Source organism: Notamacropus eugenii, chromosome 2 (genome assembly GCF_028372415.1).
Source record: "Notamacropus eugenii isolate mMacEug1 chromosome 2, mMacEug1.pri_v2, whole genome shotgun sequence".
Classification (NCBI taxonomy): Eukaryota; Metazoa; Chordata; class Mammalia; order Diprotodontia; family Macropodidae; genus Notamacropus; species Notamacropus eugenii.
The window spans coordinates 282,145,592-282,163,397 of record NC_092873.1 but is presented as its reverse complement, the minus strand read 5'-3'; the positions used below and the strand labels follow the sequence as shown (position 1 = coordinate 282,163,397).

Genomic DNA, 17,806 nt, shown 5'->3' with positions numbered 1-17,806 from the left:
AGTATGGGTAGAGGTAAATAAAAATAGGGCACAACCTGGGTCTTCCTTGCACAATTTGAGAAGATCAGAAGAAAAATCCCAGGAAGAGCTTTGGTCCCAGTGAAGAGTAAATGTCTCCAGGCTAGGGTGCTTTTCTACAAGTGCAAGTCCTGGGGTTAGTTGGTTTGAGAAGCTACCTTGGCTCTGGGCACAGGAACTCTCACACCGTGAATAGTGAGGGGAATTGGGCCTTTGAGCCCCAGAAGATTAAGGGAATCTCTGCTGATAATGAACACCAGACCCAGCTGTGCTTGAAGAAAGAGCATCAGGGGCAAGAAAGAACTAGAATATGCCCAGTGAGTGCAGAAGCAGTGGGACAGAAAGCCTCTGGCTGCAGGCACTTACAGGAGGTTGGAGGTTTGACTTTGTTTCCATGCAGGAGGGGAGACCTGAAGATTTATGGTAACGAGTACCATTTCCCATAACCCAGGGCTATAGGTGATTACAAAAATTAAGCTATTACTACAAGAAATGAACAGGCAAAGGAGAAACAATACAACCATAGAAAGCTATTATGGGAAAAGAGATGACTGGGGTTCATCTTCAAAGGAGGAAACTGAATTAAAGAAAACTCCAAAGAGTAATGTCAAATGGTCACTTGCCCAAAAAGAATTCTTAGAAGATCTATAAAAAGGGTTTAAAAACCAAATGACAGACATGGAGGAAAAATAAAGAAAAAATTAAGAATAATCCAAGAAAAACAAAAAGGATGACAGGAAAGTCAACCAATTAGAAAAGGAAATTCAGAATCTTAAGAAAGAAAGTGACACTTTGAAAATGAGAAGTGGGCAAAGTGAAGCCATCAAAATTATAAGAGATCAAGAAATAATTAATCAAAATATGAACAATAAAAAATAGAAGAGAAAGTGAAACATCTTACAAGAAAAACAACAGATTTGGAGAATAGATCAAGAACAGAAAATATAAAAGTAATTGGACTAACAGAAAGTTATGATCAAAAAGAATTTTGGTACAATAATATAAGAAATTATTTTAAAAAATTGTCCTGAAGCATTAGAACCAGTGGGAGAGGGGAGTAGAAATAGAAAAAAATGCATTGATCATCATATAAAAGAGATCCTATGAGGAAAACTCACAGGAATATCATAGTGAAATTCTGAAATCCCCAACTTAGTGATAAAATATTAAAAATATCAAAATTAAAACAATTTACGTATGGTGGTGCCGCGAATAGACTCATCTATAAAACCTAGCAACAAAAACATTAAAGGAACACAAGTCTTGGGACATAATATATGAAAGAGCAAAAGCACTTGGGCTCTGGACAAAAATATCATGCCTTGCAAGGTTAAACATTATCCTGAATGAAAAAAACAGACATTTGATAAACTCCCAGACTTTCAAGATTTTGTTTAAAAAAATTCTGAACTTAATAGATTTGACATACAAGAACCAAAAGAAATATAAAGTGCATACCAAAGACTGATTATAAGGGATTCATAAGGACAGACTAAATTTTCTCTCGGATCTATTTTCCAAGTCGGTCCTTTTCCAATGAAAACATTTCACATCCCCTTCTGTTCTTTCATTCTTTTTTGGTTTTGTAATTTCTTGGTTTCTCATAAACTCATTAACTTCCTTCTGCTCTATTCGAATTTTTAAAGAACTATTTTCTTCATGAAGTTTTTGAACCTCCCTTTCCATTTGGTTAATTCTTCTCTTTAAAGCATTCTTCTCCTCATTGGCTTTTTGGGCCTCTTTTGACATTTGAATTTGTCTGTTTTTAAAGGTGTTAATTTCTTCAGCATTTTCTGATTCTCCTTTAGCAAGCTTTTGACTGGATTTTCATGATTTTCTTGCATCACTCTCATTTCTCTTCCCAATTTTTCCTCCATCTCTCTTACTTGATTTTCAAATTTCTTTTTGAGCAGTTCCATGGCCTGAGACAATTACATATTTATTTTCTAGGTTTTGGATGCAGAAGCCTTGATTTTTAGTTCTTCCTCTGATGACATGCATTGTTCCTCCTCTTCTGGAACGATGGAAGTAAATACTTGTTTGCCAAGACAGGAGCTTTCTGTCATCTTATTCTTTTTTTCCCTTTCTGGGGCATTTTCCCAGCTAGTTACTTGACTTCTGAGTTCTTTGTCAAGGGGAGAGTATACTCTGAGTATCTGTAAGTTCTCAGTTCCTCCAAGGTGACACAGTCAAGGGAGAGCAGTTTATTCCTCTCCTGGCCTGCACTCTGATTTGTGAGCAGGATTCCCTCTTCAAAGCCTCTGCCAGCTTCACCAGTCAGCACTCCTCACCACAGGGCAGCCATTCAGGACTGTTATCCAGATCAGTTGCTCAAATCCCCCACAAGCTTTAGGCTAGTTCTCCAACAAAGGAAGCTGCTGCTGCCTACGGCCTGGACTGGAACATAGCCTTCCTTCACCCAAGTGAAAGAGCTTTCTTACTTACCTTTGAAGCTGTCTCTGCCATTTGTGAGTTGAGTAATCTGGGACCTGCAGCTGCTGCTGCTAATGCCTTGAAGCCAGCTCCAGTCCTGCCTGTGCCTCAACATTGCCCATTCTGTGGCGTGTTTCTCTCTGCGCCCAATGCAATAGACCTTTCCTGTCAGCTTTCCAGGCTACCTTGGCCTGGAAATCTCTTTCACTTTGTTGTTTTGTGGCTTCTACTGCACTAGAATTTGTTTAGAGTCATTCTTACAGGTATTTTATGGGCTGTGGGAGGAGAACATCTAGAGGTGCACCATTCTACCCCTCCATCTTGATTTCACCCCCCATATGGTCTTTTTATACATATTCACACCATTAGCAGTCAACTACATTGTTGGTATATATATACACACATACATATATATGTATATATATATGCATATATGCTCATATACACACACATACATATATACATGTATATTCATATATATGAATGTCTTGTGAGGAAAAATGAGTGAGTTGGATTACTTTCTTGAAATTTGTAAAAACTCTTAATGATCCCTGAAAGTAACTTTAAAAAAATTCTAAGCATCTACCAATGTTGCTATATGTAAAGCCAATCATGGAAGCACTCTTTAGGACTGCCTCTGTAAATGATTTTAAGGATCTAATCACATAGTATAATCAACTCTATTTATTCAGCAATAAATTAAACATTATTCAATAAAAGCAAAGAACAACATTCACAACAGCATCTTTATATCATATCATCTAATACATATATGAATCTTGTAACACTCAGTATATCATAGAACACATAGCATATATCATTGCATCCCCAAAGTCAGGGGGTCTCAGGTTAAGATCTTCCCTAAAATGAAACATCCTTAACAGGTAGCAGAAAATAACACACCATCCACCCCTAGGTTACTGTAAGAACAGTCTTCATAATCAATACACATTGTCAAAATAAAGTCCTTTCTCATTTTGACTCGAGGCTGACTTCTAAACACCATGGCTTTTCCTCTGTGGGCCAATGGGTCCCAACTTTTGCCTGGGTTTACATGCCCGCAGCTCTCTGCTCCTGCTCATTGATGCAGCTGACAGGGACTCTTTCATTCCAAACTCTTCCTGCTTCTGCCTGATAGCAGATTTCAGCAACTCTTGCCTGGAGCTTCTGTTTCTAGGGGAAAAACAAAAAGTTTAACAGTGGTGTAATTATATTTATACATGTTAACCAGCATCATCATCTCATACATACATATATACATATGCACATACATACATATATATGTAGTTTCCAATCAAAGATTCTTTATTGAATCAAAGGTGAAACTCAATCAAAGTCACTTCATTGGCTAAAACAATCCAGAAGAGCAACAAAAAATTCTACTTTGTTTGCTGTTACAGTATGTTGAATGGAAATACGGAGGAATGGAACACTAGTTTCTAAAACATTAAAAAATAAGCACATGCAGAAGGCAATCAAGACTTTCATGGTATTTGTGAGCAGGTATAAATATGTAATCAATATAGGATTATGCAGAAGAAATTTAGGAATTACAAAATTTGCAGAGAAAATGTTGATCTGTTTGGGTAGGAGAACTACCTTACCAGGAATTCCCTAAAACAAAATAGTCACAATTCTGGTAAAAAAAAAATACATTAGGTTTGTAAGGATTGATTTGCATGTTACAGAAATAATATTTATATGTGTGCATACCAAAAAACACATCTAATATTTATTTGACTGCACCTTTGAATCCATCGTTGTAAGTAGTTCCTAAGGCAAATTCTCTACTACTTTGCAAATTTTAATCTTAGAGAGTTACCTGGGGTATTATAAATTTAGGTAGGTAATGCTCTGAAGGTATGTGTTTTCAAAAATGTATTTATTAGAATATACATATATGTGTGTAAATTTATAAATATGCAAAGAAATATGTACATGTACACACACATATATGTATAATTATGTCTCATCTATGCATTTAAATATGTTTTATACAAACTCAATTCAGCTCTGAAAGACATTCAATCTTCATTTGTCCAGGTATAAACCATTTTTTCTATCTCAGTGTATGCTGTGTATGTACATATGTATGTATGCATACATATATATGAATATGTAAGCTTGAGTATAATTATTCTGTTGGTAAAAAACATCTATTTTTATCACAAACATTTATTACAATCAAGGACAGAAGAACCAACATATTATCACTTTTCTATTAAAGATGTACTATATGAGAGAGTAGAAATGGAAATAAACAAAAAAAAAAGTCTTGATTAAAATAGTTGTTAAACTGGAAAAAAAAATGAACACAGAAGATGCATACTAGGGCAGAAAAAGTTCTGAGGCTATTGGTAAATCAGAGGGGAATATACCAAAAGAAAAAGGGGTGGGCATCAGATATTATTTTTACATGTTAAAAAATGTTACTTGAGAGAATATTATAGAATAAGGACCTAGAGCTAAAAAAAACCTCAGAAGCTCCTTATCAAATAGCTCAACATTTTTAATTTACAAATAAGGAATTTGATGTCTATTGAAATTAAATCACATATCCAAGGATACACTGATAGCAAATTTGAAAGAGTATTTCAACCTTTGACCTCTGCCTTCATTGCTATTTTGCTACCTCTTAAAGACCAAACAAAATGCTTCCTTTCCTATTGCTGCACAATTTTTGCTTCAATGCACATGGAGACTATCATTAATAAATACATGAGAAAGGAACTGCCGTCACTTCCTCAAACAATATTTTATAGCTGAACACATGTTTATAGTTATCACTTATCTAAACTTTATAAAGAGTACAAAATCTCACTGTTTATTGTTTAGTAGCTATAAAAATATACTTTTATGTAATGGGTAATTTAAACACTTCCTTAAACTCTTATCTTGAATAAGGTGTCTCCAAAGACTGTGTCAAAATCTCAAAATATTCCTTGAAAGAAGTAACAGAAATAACTTTCTTTGTTTATTGCCTTTAAATGAATGTTAAGTGAAATATAAAGTAGGGGAACCAAATCTGATTGTCACTAATGAAGATGTCCTACATGAAATCAAGCTGAAAAAGAAACATGTTAAATGATGAGCCACAGCATTAGCACAGTGCCTCACACATAACAGATATTTAATAAATATTTATTTACTGAATGATCTGATGGAATTTTGGTCTATGCTATCAATCCTCTCATTTTACATATGGGAAAAAAAGTTCAGTGAAGCTGTGACTTACCCAAGTTTATAAAGGTAATAATTGACAGATTTAGGATTAGATCATATAGTTTAGCTTAGTTCTAATTCTAAATGTAATGCCTTTTCTACTATACTACACTATATGTAAAATATATTGTGCTTTGATAAATTCTAAGGATATTAAGACAGACATATAACTCTCTACCTTCAATAAAGCTGCATCTCATCAGAATAGATCACTATAAACATATACAAAAAGTATCAAATACATACAACATAAATTCATGGCATGTTTGAGAGATTTTAGTAGCTGGAGAGAACAGGAAAAGTTCAAATTAAGAGATGACTTTTCAGCTGAACTTTGAAGGAAGTTATGGAATCTAAAAGAAGGTGGAAGCCTGTAGTAAAATATAGAGATGTAAGATGGAATCTCAAGTTCAAAGAGCTGCAAGAGGTTCAGATTAATTAGAGCACAGAAAAATTTTTATAAAATGAGACTAGAAAGGTAGGTTGTAAAGAGCTTTATAGGTCAACTGAGAAGATTATATTTCATCCTAGGGATACCAGGGAACCAACGGTATTCATTGAACAAGGTAGTAATATATTCACACTTATGTTAAGGATATATACAGGAAAATCATTTAGATATGTGCAACCTGTCTTGGTGATTTGGAACTCAAGCTTAATAAAAAGGTGAAGGTATGGAATATAATAGACTTGGGAGTCATCTCCATAAATATGATTATTAAATCCATAAGAACTGATGAAGTCAACAAAAGAGAGCATGTAGAGAGAAGATAAGATTCCCTCTAGGAGATATCTTCTGAGGATCATCTGCAGATATGGGGCAGGATATAAATGATGATTTAACAAAAGGGACTGAGAAAGAACATTTAGACATATCTTAAGAGATCCTAGAGAGTGTAATGTCACAAATTCCTCAAAAAGAAATTATCTTGTAAGACCCATCTGATGTTCAACAGAGTCAGAGTCTATGGACATGCCAAGAAAGATTCAGATTAAAAATAGATCATTGAGCTTAGCAATTAAGAAATCAGTTATGATCTTAATTTCAGAGGGAATATTTTTGGTTCAGTAATGAGATTAGGAAACTATAATCTGAGTGATTAATGATGGAATGAGAACCGCCAAGGAATTGAACTTGAGAAGTACCCAGATATTAATGGAAGGGTACGTGGTGAATGAGGACCAGCTGCTACATATTTCAGATAAAGAGTAACATAGAAAAAAACATGATAAACATCGTGCAAAGAGAGAGAGAGAAAGAAATACATAAACAGAAAAAAGATGGTCAGCTTATATATCAATATTGATGAAGAGGTCACGTAACTGAATGTGAGGCTCCTTAAAAATATGGCAACAGTAAAAGGTTTCTGAACATGCAACGACCAAAATGTAATTAAAAATGAAATATGTAATGATTCCTAGGTATTTCTTGCAGTGCTTGCCTATGTTTCATCGTACTGCAGCCTTGGTTCTGAGTACATGGCATGTGCACTTTGTACTGCATATGCTGTCATCACATGCAATGCTAATAAACATTGCCAGAAACACCTTGACTCAGATTCGAAACTATTTTGTTATAAATTGCAGTGTTTTTACTGTACATATAAAGTTTTATGCTCTTACAGAAACATTTTAATTATGGAAAGCTGAGACTTAGTAAAGATTCAATTTTTTAGTTAAAAAATAGACAAATGCATCCATCTCATTAGTATGCAAATATTCTTTCATTTTTAAATAAATGATAAAATTATATGTATGCCAAGGAATTGCTTTAAAATAAATCCTTTTAGAATTCATTGCCAGCAAATGTTTGATTTTTATACCTGATTTATATACCTATATACTTGTGGTCACAAAAAAATTTCTAGTCAGAAAAGGGGTTATGAATGGAAAAAGTTTAAGAGCACCTGATCTAGACAATTAGTGGAAGGCCCTGATCACACTGCATGGATTTCCTTTGACAAAGTTAAAGAATTACATATATGAGGGTCATACAAGATAGAAGGACAAGGGAAAGGCTTCTTGGAATAAAAATACACAAATGCAGCCTTTTCTTCTCTCTCATTTCCCCTCTTTAACAGAAGACAAATATGTGCACACATATACACGTATATACATATATGCGTATGTGTTGTGTGTATATATGTATGCACACATAATGCATACATGCATTCACATGTAGGTATACAAACGATAATTTCATTAGTATGCCAAAATTTTAGAAGAAAAAGCTCTCCCTGTCAATGCATGTTGGCAGCTTCTCTTCAACATTTAGCATTAGAGAGCTGCTTACAGCACAGAAATGTTAAATGCTTTAGCCAGGGTCTCATAGTCATTTTATATCCAAAGCAGGATTTAACCCCAGATCTTCCTGGCTATAAGGCCAGCTTTTTATCCATCAAAACATGGTTTGTCTACATCAATGAACCACAAAAATAAGATTATAGATTCTTTGAAGTCTTTGAATAAATAATATTGATAAACACAAAAACAAAACTAAAGCACCTCCTAAATTTACATGTACACACATTTTGTCTAATCCATTACATCTTACATTTATTCTTCAATAAGTTTTTGTGTTTCCATTATTCCTTTGAAATAGCATTTAATTTTAAATTTGGTTATCATTTTAGCATTTACTTAAGCAATATGGTAGCTCATATTTAGTTTTTGTGTATATATATGCATATGTATGTGTTCATATACACGCACAATGCACACATATATGTATATTCACATGCATGCATACATATATGTGCATGTGTGTATACACATACATGCATACGTGCATGCATAAATTCATATATAGTATATGTGTATATTTGTATATATGGATATGGATAGATAGATGAGAGACATAGATAGATAGATAGATAGATAGGATAGATAGACACACACACAGAGACAGAGAGAGAGAGAGAGAGAGAGACAGAGAGAGAGAGAGAGATCACTGATGGTAATATTCCTTCTGATTAGGTCACAAATTTTTACATAGAAAAAACATGGTCCTTAGGGATTTTGCTACGAGTAACAGATTGGCAAGAAATAGATTGTAGTGTCCTGTTAATTATTCATTGGGAAAAGACAAATTAGAGACAGCAACCTCTTTAAGAGCATAGGAGATTTGGTTTCTGAACTTTTTATTTTCTAAATCTCTGTAGCTTGCAGCAATGTACTTTCATAAATTAGGCAGTTTGTCACATTGTAGTGTCATTGACAGGTAGGTATAGTAATTACCTGCAAGCAACTACAAGTTACAGAAGCAAATCATTACTCCTAAGAACTATTATATTTACTACTGTTTTCCTACTTTGAAAGGAGGTTAAAATCAGAAATGTAAACTTCAAAGAAAGTCAAATAACTCTAAAAATGGAGTGCCTATCCACCTGTCTATTCCAATAAGATACCCTCCATATCATTCATTGATGGTGGTTTCTTACAGAAAGTGATCTACATCAGAAAAAATACTACTTTGTCAAAAAGGAATTTGTCCAAAGACATTCTTTTAGCTTAAAAGGAGAATTACATGGAAAAGTGGACTAGGAAACTAAAACAAGCTAATGTCAGCTTTGGCTATCATAAGGGAATCCCAGGGTCCAGAGCAAAGGGAGGGCACTTGCATTTTTAAAAAATATTTTGAAGATTGTGTTTAGTGTGAGGAGATACATGTTAGGAACAATATTAACAGATTAGCTGGAATCAGTGCAGGGTAACATCATCATTTATTAAGATTTTCCTCAATAAATGTAGTACCCAGAATGTTAAAATGACTCAAAATCAAGACGTAAAATGATAAGTGGAAGGAAAATATGAATGTTTATCCCAGAAAAGAGAACTATTATTCATGGGTACATGGTAGTAGTTTTCAGATTGTTATGGTGCATTGGACATCAGATCAGTGGACTGAATTCATGATCGAGTCAAATCCTGGCACTTCTACTTAATAATCTTGGGCAACTTAGCATCTTTTAGCCTCAGTATCCTTATCTATAAAATGCAGGGTTTGAATTAAAAGACGTGTAAGTTTTTTTCAAGCTCAGATCTATGATCCTATAATTCTATGATCAGAAAGAAAAGACTTTTATGGATTTGTGGGATAAATTTATCATGCAAGAATTAATCAAGCATTTGCCACATACAAAGGAGAATGATCTCTCCTTTCTCAGAATTCTCATCATACTAAGTTGATATTATTAATAATTTTACACTTAATATTTCACCTTTTATTATTAATGTTTTTTGACTACAAAAACATTAACAAGCTTGAAAAAACCACTATTAGCTCTTAATAAGAGATGGCATGTGAACAAAAATCTATATTGGTATGGCATGTTGTTGATCCTAACTTGTGATGTAACTAACTTGGCTCTCTAAGGAAGTAATATATTTGAATATACCCTGAGTGGGTAGATAGGGTCATGTTCATCAAAAAAAAGATCACCTAAAAATCAACACATAGGGAAAATGTATTTCTTGATCTCTGACCTAGCCCCATGTCAGAGAATTGTTAGGGGACCATCTTCAGACTACCAACAGAAGTTCCAGGGAATGTAATGATTTCTGAATATTATCAGTTGAAGGTAAAAAATGGAAATTTTGGCATTATACATAACTTCTCATCTCCCTTAACATCCCCCATATTCAAACAATTGTTGTATCTTGCTATTTCTTCCTTCAGAATAGCTCTAACACGTGACCCCTTAACTCTACTCACACAAGTTTCATCACAGTTCTAGCCTTCATTATTTCTTGCCTGGTTTATTGCAACATCTGCTAATTGGCCTTCCTATATCAATCTCCTTACCCCTCCAGCCCACCCTTACCTATTGTGGCTAAATTTGTTTTCCTTAAGCCCAATTCTGATCTTATCCTTTTCCTATGCCATACATTCTAGTAGCTACCTATTTCCCCCAAAATAAAATATAAAACCTATTGTTAAGCTTTTAAACCCTTCACAATCAGCTGACAGTCTATTTTCCTAACTTCATTGTACAAACTACTTCTCCTTCTGTACTCTGTGATTCAGCCAATGTGTTCTCTCATTGTTCCTTAATTTGTCTCCAGTCTCCATGCTTTTGGGCTGCTCAAGCTACATGTGTGAAATGTACTCCTTCCCCTGCCCCCCTCCCTGGTGACCTACATTTCATAGACTCCCTTTCTTCTTTTAAAATACACATCAAGCAACATCTTTTACTGGAAGTTTTCCTGATCCCAACTATTGGTATTCTCCCCTTGCAAATCTCACTGTATGTCTATGCAGTATATACTTCTATATAGATTGATCTCCCCCGTTAAAATGTAAGCTCTTTGTGAGTAAGAAATATTCATATATTTTTGGTACTTGTACCCTGCAAACTTAGACCAGTGCCTGCCATATATTAATTATACTACAAATCATAGCTAGCATTTATAAAGTGTTTTAAGATTTTCAAAGCTAATTGCCCATATTTCATCTTATCCTCAAAAGAAACTAGTGCGATAAATGATCTTTTATCCACATTTCATAGATAGGGAAATTGAGGAACGGAGAAGTTAAGGAATTTGCCCAGGATCACATATGTTGTAATTTTCTTAGATTGGATTTGGACTCAGATCTTATTGACTCCAAGCCTACACTGTCTACATGCCACCAGCTACCTCTCACAGTAAATGACTAATAAATTCTTGTGACTGATTCTAGTGATCCTTTTCCTTACATGTCAGAGGCAGCTTTAAGGATGACTCTTTCCTTGTTCTTATAAAGTCAGCCAGGATGCCTTCTTAGTTTATTCTGGATGTCTTTTGAGTTGTCTTTCTTCCAGCATGTCAATACCCTCTATTCTCTTTTTTTACCTCAGCAGGATCACTTTCTTTTCATGAGTATAATCTCTCATTGGTCCTCCTAGTACAGAAACACCTGTGATTAGCTACTATCATTTAACCTTTTAAAGGTATACTTTTTTATTACTTCTCATGTACTTCTCCTAATTATTTTTGTTAAATCAGCCTAAACCTAATTTTAATAAAAATGTCATTAAATTAATAGTAGAGATGATTGCTTCAATGTTTTAATCTTCTTAGTTTTGAGAGATGTTTTGGAACATTAAAATCTAAAGAAATGTCTTGTGCGTACCTATTGTATTAAAAGTTCTGTGCTAAATGCCATAGAAGAAAGAAAACCAATCATAGTCAGTTAACAAGAATATATTAATCATCTATTATGTGCCAGGAACTAAGTTAACATATGATCTGAGGGGAATATATATATATATATATATATATATACACACACATACACACACGTGTGTATACATATATACACATACATATATACATACATATTTACATATACACACATATATATGTGTGTGTGTATATATGTATACACACACATATATAAACAGATACTCAATATGTGCAAGATAAATACAAGATAATTAAGGAGGGGAAGAGACTGAAGCTGAGAAAATCAGGAAAAATCTCCATCGAGGATAACCTTTGATTTGAGTTTTGACTGTTGTTAGGATTTTAAGAGAAGGTGAGAGAGAGGGAGTGTGTTCCAGTGAAGGGGCACAACAAATGCAAAGAAATGGGGATAGAAGTTGGAATGTCCTGCTAAGGAACAGCATGTGAGTTCTGTAACAATGATATAATAAAATGCTTGACTTCCAGGAGCTCAAAATTTACTTGAGAAGTCAAGAAAAAATAGAAAATCCTATTTTTTTTTTTTAAAAAATAATAGACAATCATTTAAGAAATGCTATAAGATTGTATTGGATGTGGGGTCAAATGTGTGGAATATCTTGGCTGAACAATGGTAAAGAAGTCAAGCCAGTGGCACATCTCAAGAAAAGGAGAACAATCTTAAACAAAATAACAGACAAAATGGATGCTGAAGCATTGTTCTCATAAGCAAGTCCAAAGTGCAGAATTTTGTATATAGGAGAGGGCAAAAGCTTTTGTTAGACAGACTGTTATAACAAGAAATGGAGAAATTGTGGATATCTTATCAAGCTTATTAGAAAGGCAGACATCGGGAGTGGGGAAGAACTTTATAAGTTCTCAATTATTCTTCTCTTCCCTGCTTATACCCTCAGTCTGTTGGTGATCAGTTAAGAACTCTCCCAATCTTTTGGACTTCATACTTAGAGCCAGAATATGAACATCGCAAAATAAATACATTCATGAAAAAGAGTTTTAATAGGAATTGTCATTTCAAAGAAAATTGTCAAATCAATAATTAACCTGCTAGTCTTGTAAAAACTAAACTACCATACACATAGAATATTATTATATAATATTATTAATTCATTCATGAATGCACATATGTATCAAAATGAATTATATAATAAATAAGGAACTTTAATAAGAATTCTAAGCAAATAAGATAAAATTATTCAGTCCTTGGCCAAAGATATCTGGAGACCTCTCAACTCCTGAGGGAGAGTGAAGAGGACAAGGAGAAAGGAGAGAGAGAGAAAGAGAGAGAGAGAGAGAGAGAGAGAGAGAGAGAGAGAGAGAGAGAGAGAGAGAGAGAGAGAGAGAAAGAGAGAGAGACAGAGAGAGACAGAGACAGAGACAGAGACACAGAGAGACAGAGAGACAGAGACAGAGACACAGAGGGACACAGAGGGACAGAGAGAGAAACAGGGAGACAGAGAGAGACACAGAGAAACAGAAAAGAAAGTAGAAGGAAAGTTTATAAAAAGAATATGACCAAGTATCACTGCCTCTCCCCAACCAGAGAAATAAAGGATACTTTGAGTACAGAGAAAAATAGCTAGTACTTCATGGCTGAGCAGAAGGAAGGAAAGAACAAAAAAATCCAACAAACACTATGCTTGTAGTAATCTCTTTGAGTAGAGTTTGAAGCAAATTGTGGGCAAAAATCCCAGCACATCTTCAACTCTGCCTAATATTGTTGGAAAAATCATGTTATACTTTGCTAGCTATGTGCCCTGCTGCTACTAAGACCCAAAGCTATTTAGTAAATATGCTCCTCTCCACAAAGATGAGTTGATATTTTATGTATATCAGAGGAGCCAAGATGGCATAGAAAAGGGAGGGACTCACTTGCGCTCCCCCTCAAATTCCTCCAAATACCTTTAAACAATGGTTCACAACAAATCTTACAGCAGCAAAACCCCAAAAGGATGGAATGAAACAATTTTCCAGCCCAAGACAAGTCTGTTGCACCAGGGTGAGAGTAGAGCTCAGGCCAGTGCAGGTCACACTACCACAGACCTGGCCCCAGAAAATTAGGAGCAGGCATTAGGGTAACAGAATCAGTGACCACAGTGGCAGTTTCTAGACATCTCACGCCACAAATGGTAAAAGTGTCACATAACTGATTAGAAGATTACAGGGATGTATTTGCTGGCACTGGGGGCAAGACTCTTGCATGGAACATACTAAGATCATAGTCTAAGTACTTGATGTCAGTCCCATGGCAAGGAGAAGCACTAGGAAAACAGAGATTGTGGCTGCAGGGAAGTGGGGGCCCTGGTGATAGTATCAGGGTGGAATAGTGTGCTTGTGGTCCCTCATAGACCAGTGCACATTCCAGGAGGTTAGTATACACAACTTTTCCTAGATCACATCACCTTGGGAGAACCAAAAACTCACAAGTCCCTAGAATTACTTCTGAAAAGAGCTATACTAAAAACTTTACACTTGGGACGGTACCTCCTCCACTCCAGAAGTAGAGCCCCACTTTAGCACAGAGTTAAAAATTCAAGAACTAGGTTGGAAAATGAGCAAATAGCAGAAAAATATTCCGAGTATAGTTACTTTGGTGACAGGGAAGATAAAAACTATACTCAGAAGAAGACAACAAACTCAAAACTCCTACATCTGAAGCTCCAAAGAAAAATATGAATTGGTCTTAACTCATGGAAAGGCCTTAAAAGGATTTTAAAATTAAGAGAAGCAGAGGGAAAAATGGGAAGAAAAATGAGAGTGATGAAAGAAAATCATGAAAAAAAAGTCAACAGTTTGGTACAGCAAGAACAAAAATACTGAAGAAAACAACTGACCAAGCAATATCACTACTAGATCTTTATCTTAAAGAGATTTTTAAAAAGGAGATATATAGACAAAATATCTATAGCAGCTCTTTTAGTGGGGACTAAATACTGGAAATTGAGATGATACCTATCAATTGCAGAATGACAACATGCTGTTGTATATGATTTTGATGGAATGCTACTGTACTCTAAGAAATGATGAGCAGGATTCTCTCAGAAAAACTTGAAAAAAATTTACATTTACTGATGCAAAGTTAAATGAGCAGAAACGGGAGAACATTATACACAATAATAGGAATATTGTAAAATGATTTGCTGTGAATAAATAATACTAGGTTTTCTCAGCAACAAAATAATCCAAGAAAATTCTGAAAGACTCAGGATGAAAGGTGCTCTCCATCTCCAGAGAAAGAACTGGTGGATCTGGGGTACAGATCAAAGATACATTTTCTTTTTTTTTTTATTTTTTGTATGTTTTCTTTCACAGTATGGCAGATGGAAATATGTTTTTCATGACTACACATGTATAACTTATGTCAAATTGCTCACCTTCTCAAAGGAGGGCAGAGGTAGAGAATTTGGAACTTAAAATTAGAAGAAAAAAAGAATGCCAAAGTTGCTTTTACAGATAGTTCAGAAAATAAAACATTAAATTAAAAGTAAATATACTTTGTGTACATTCCCATTTATAACTACTTTGTTTGAGTTTTGAAATAGAGGTCTAATGCCAGTAAGGTGCAGACAGCTGCGTCTTTCATTCAGTCCACATGATTCATTGTGGACCAATGTCCAGAAACAAAATGAACTTTTATATGTGTAAAAAAGGGTGTGATGTGTGGGGCTGTTTTGTTTTTGCCCTTGTAGGTTATGTACGTCCACATGTGTCTATCTACATGTGGATCACAGAGAGGAACAAATAAACAACTCTAACATCTCCTTCTCCCATCTTTCTCTAAGAGATACGTTGCTTTCTGCTAGGAAAGAAAATAGGAGGTTTGTGTCAGAGGCTGACTGCTCTACTCTCCTTTGAGGGGGTTAGTGGATTAAAATTATGTCTATCAGCATTCTTAAACATTATTAATCTAGGAGACATTTTTAGGTAAAAGTTGCCCTCTTGAATGGTTGCTATTCCTTAATGGGAAAGAGTCCCAACTTCTATATTTAAGACAGACCAAATACCATTTTAACAATGGACACACGAAGCAAATAGCAAGTAATCTGGTTTTCCAATTCAGTGGGAAAATAGATGTCAGAGGAATATTCTATTCATTGGAATGTATATATCAATAATACAAAGTGATTGACTGCAGTTAAGAAGGGAGATGACGCAGCTCAATTAAGAACAATCTCAGCTCTCACCTAAGGGAAAATTCTCCTAACTCTCTAAAATAGTAAGCTTGCATTGGGGATATGATAGAGACTGTCAGCTTCTTTAAATGTCTGCTTCTTCCCAGAGTCATTCTCCCTTATTTGATCTTAAAAAAGGTTGGAATCACATATCCTATCATTGTAGAGTGGAAGCCAGAATTATTTAAATTTCTCTTTCCTTCACTTCTTGCCAACCCTACTCCTCATGCAAGTGTAGGGATTGATTCTGTAGCCAATATTCATTGTTGAGAGAGATGTTTGTAATTTTCCCTTTGAGTCAAGGGTTGCATATGCAAAACAGAAAAATATTTCCTCAACTAATTTGAAGATAATCTCAACTGGCTAGAACTAATATAGAACATCTTTACTTAAATAGCCAGTCAGAGTGTGTTGTCATGAATGATACTGCCAAAGGATTGGACTGATGAAAAGGCCTCATCCCAGGTCAGGCAATGCCAATGCCTAAAACAGAACTGTGTTTGTGCCCAATAGAAACTTAATAAATGTTTATTGAAACACAATGTTCTAGATATCCAAGGCAAGGGGAGAGGGAGAAAGGCATGAAGCACTTCTGAAAGTTCATTCCATGGAAAAATGTGGGATTTCTGGCAAAGCAAATAAAAAATTTTGTTCTGATTCACCAGACTACAGAATTCCTCTACATTATCTGTAATGACTGTGGCCATTGTTCAGCTCTTCCAAAACTGGTTTCTTGCAAATAAATAATTTTTCATCAGTTCTTAAGAGCTGAGCTGCTCTTTTACAATGTTCAACTGTCGAGGGCGGAGCCAAGATGGCGAAGTAGAAAGACACACATACACACAGCTCCGAGCCCACAAACCACAGAGCAGCTAGAGGGGACCAAGCCAGGGCGAATTCTGCACCCAGAGACCACGGAGTATTGGAGCAAGGGAGATTTCTGCTCCGGAGAGACCTGCAAACCTCTCGCGGGGGTCCTTTGCGCCGCGGACTGGGCGCCGGGACAGGGAGCAGAGGGCAGCCCTGCCGCGGCCACTACACCGAGGGGAAGAGATCCGAGAGGGCTACGGGGAAGGAATCTCCAGCGGCCACGCGGGTCCCCCCACCCACAGAGGGACCTGCAAACCTCTCGCAAAAGGTCCGTCGCGGTGCAGACGCAGTGCCCAGCCCGGACCTGCGCCGGCGGCGGCGGCCGCGGCTCCGAGAGACATGGATCTGGGAGGGCTCCAGAGACGGGATCTTCAGCGGCAGCACAAGCCCCCCCACCAACAGGTGACTGACAGGGGGTAGGTGAGAGAGTCTCTTTGGCGGGTTGAGAGGGGAGTGGGGTGCTCCCATGGCTCGGGCCCCCCCAGGAGATGGAAGCTGAGAGGCGGCTGCAGACAGGGGCTCCCCAAGCGGGCGGGAGCTTGGATCCATTGTGGAAGGTCTATGCATAAACCCCCTGAGGGAACTGAGCCAGAGAGGCGGCCCTGCCCATGACCTCAGCACCTGAACTTAATTTAACACTGAATAGCAGCCCTGCCCCCACCAAAAACTCTAAGGTGGGAAGCAGCATTTGAATCACAGTCCCCAAACGCTGGCTGGGAGGACCAGGAGGCAAGTTGGGTGTGAGGAGAACATTCAGAGGTCAGGCCACTGGTTGGAAAAAATGCCAAGAAAAGGGAAAAGAAATAAAACTATTGAAGGGTATTTTAGCGGAGAAAAGACACTTCCTCCCTTCCTTTCTGATGGGGAGGAACAATGCTTGCCATCAGGCAAAGACACAGAAATCGAGGATT

General features: G+C 36.3%; 1 long non-coding RNA gene across 1 annotated transcript in view; it reads right to left on the bottom strand.

Annotated features, from left to right (window-relative positions):
* Positions 1-3,117: 3,117 nt before the first annotated feature.
* Positions 3,118-17,806, bottom strand: part of LOC140527325 (uncharacterized) — a 47,343-nt gene continuing 32,654 nt past the window's right edge. The window contains exon 3 of the long non-coding RNA XR_011974765.1: positions 3,118-3,624. This is a non-coding gene — a long non-coding RNA (uncharacterized lncRNA). The remainder of the gene's footprint in view (positions 3,625-17,806) is intronic.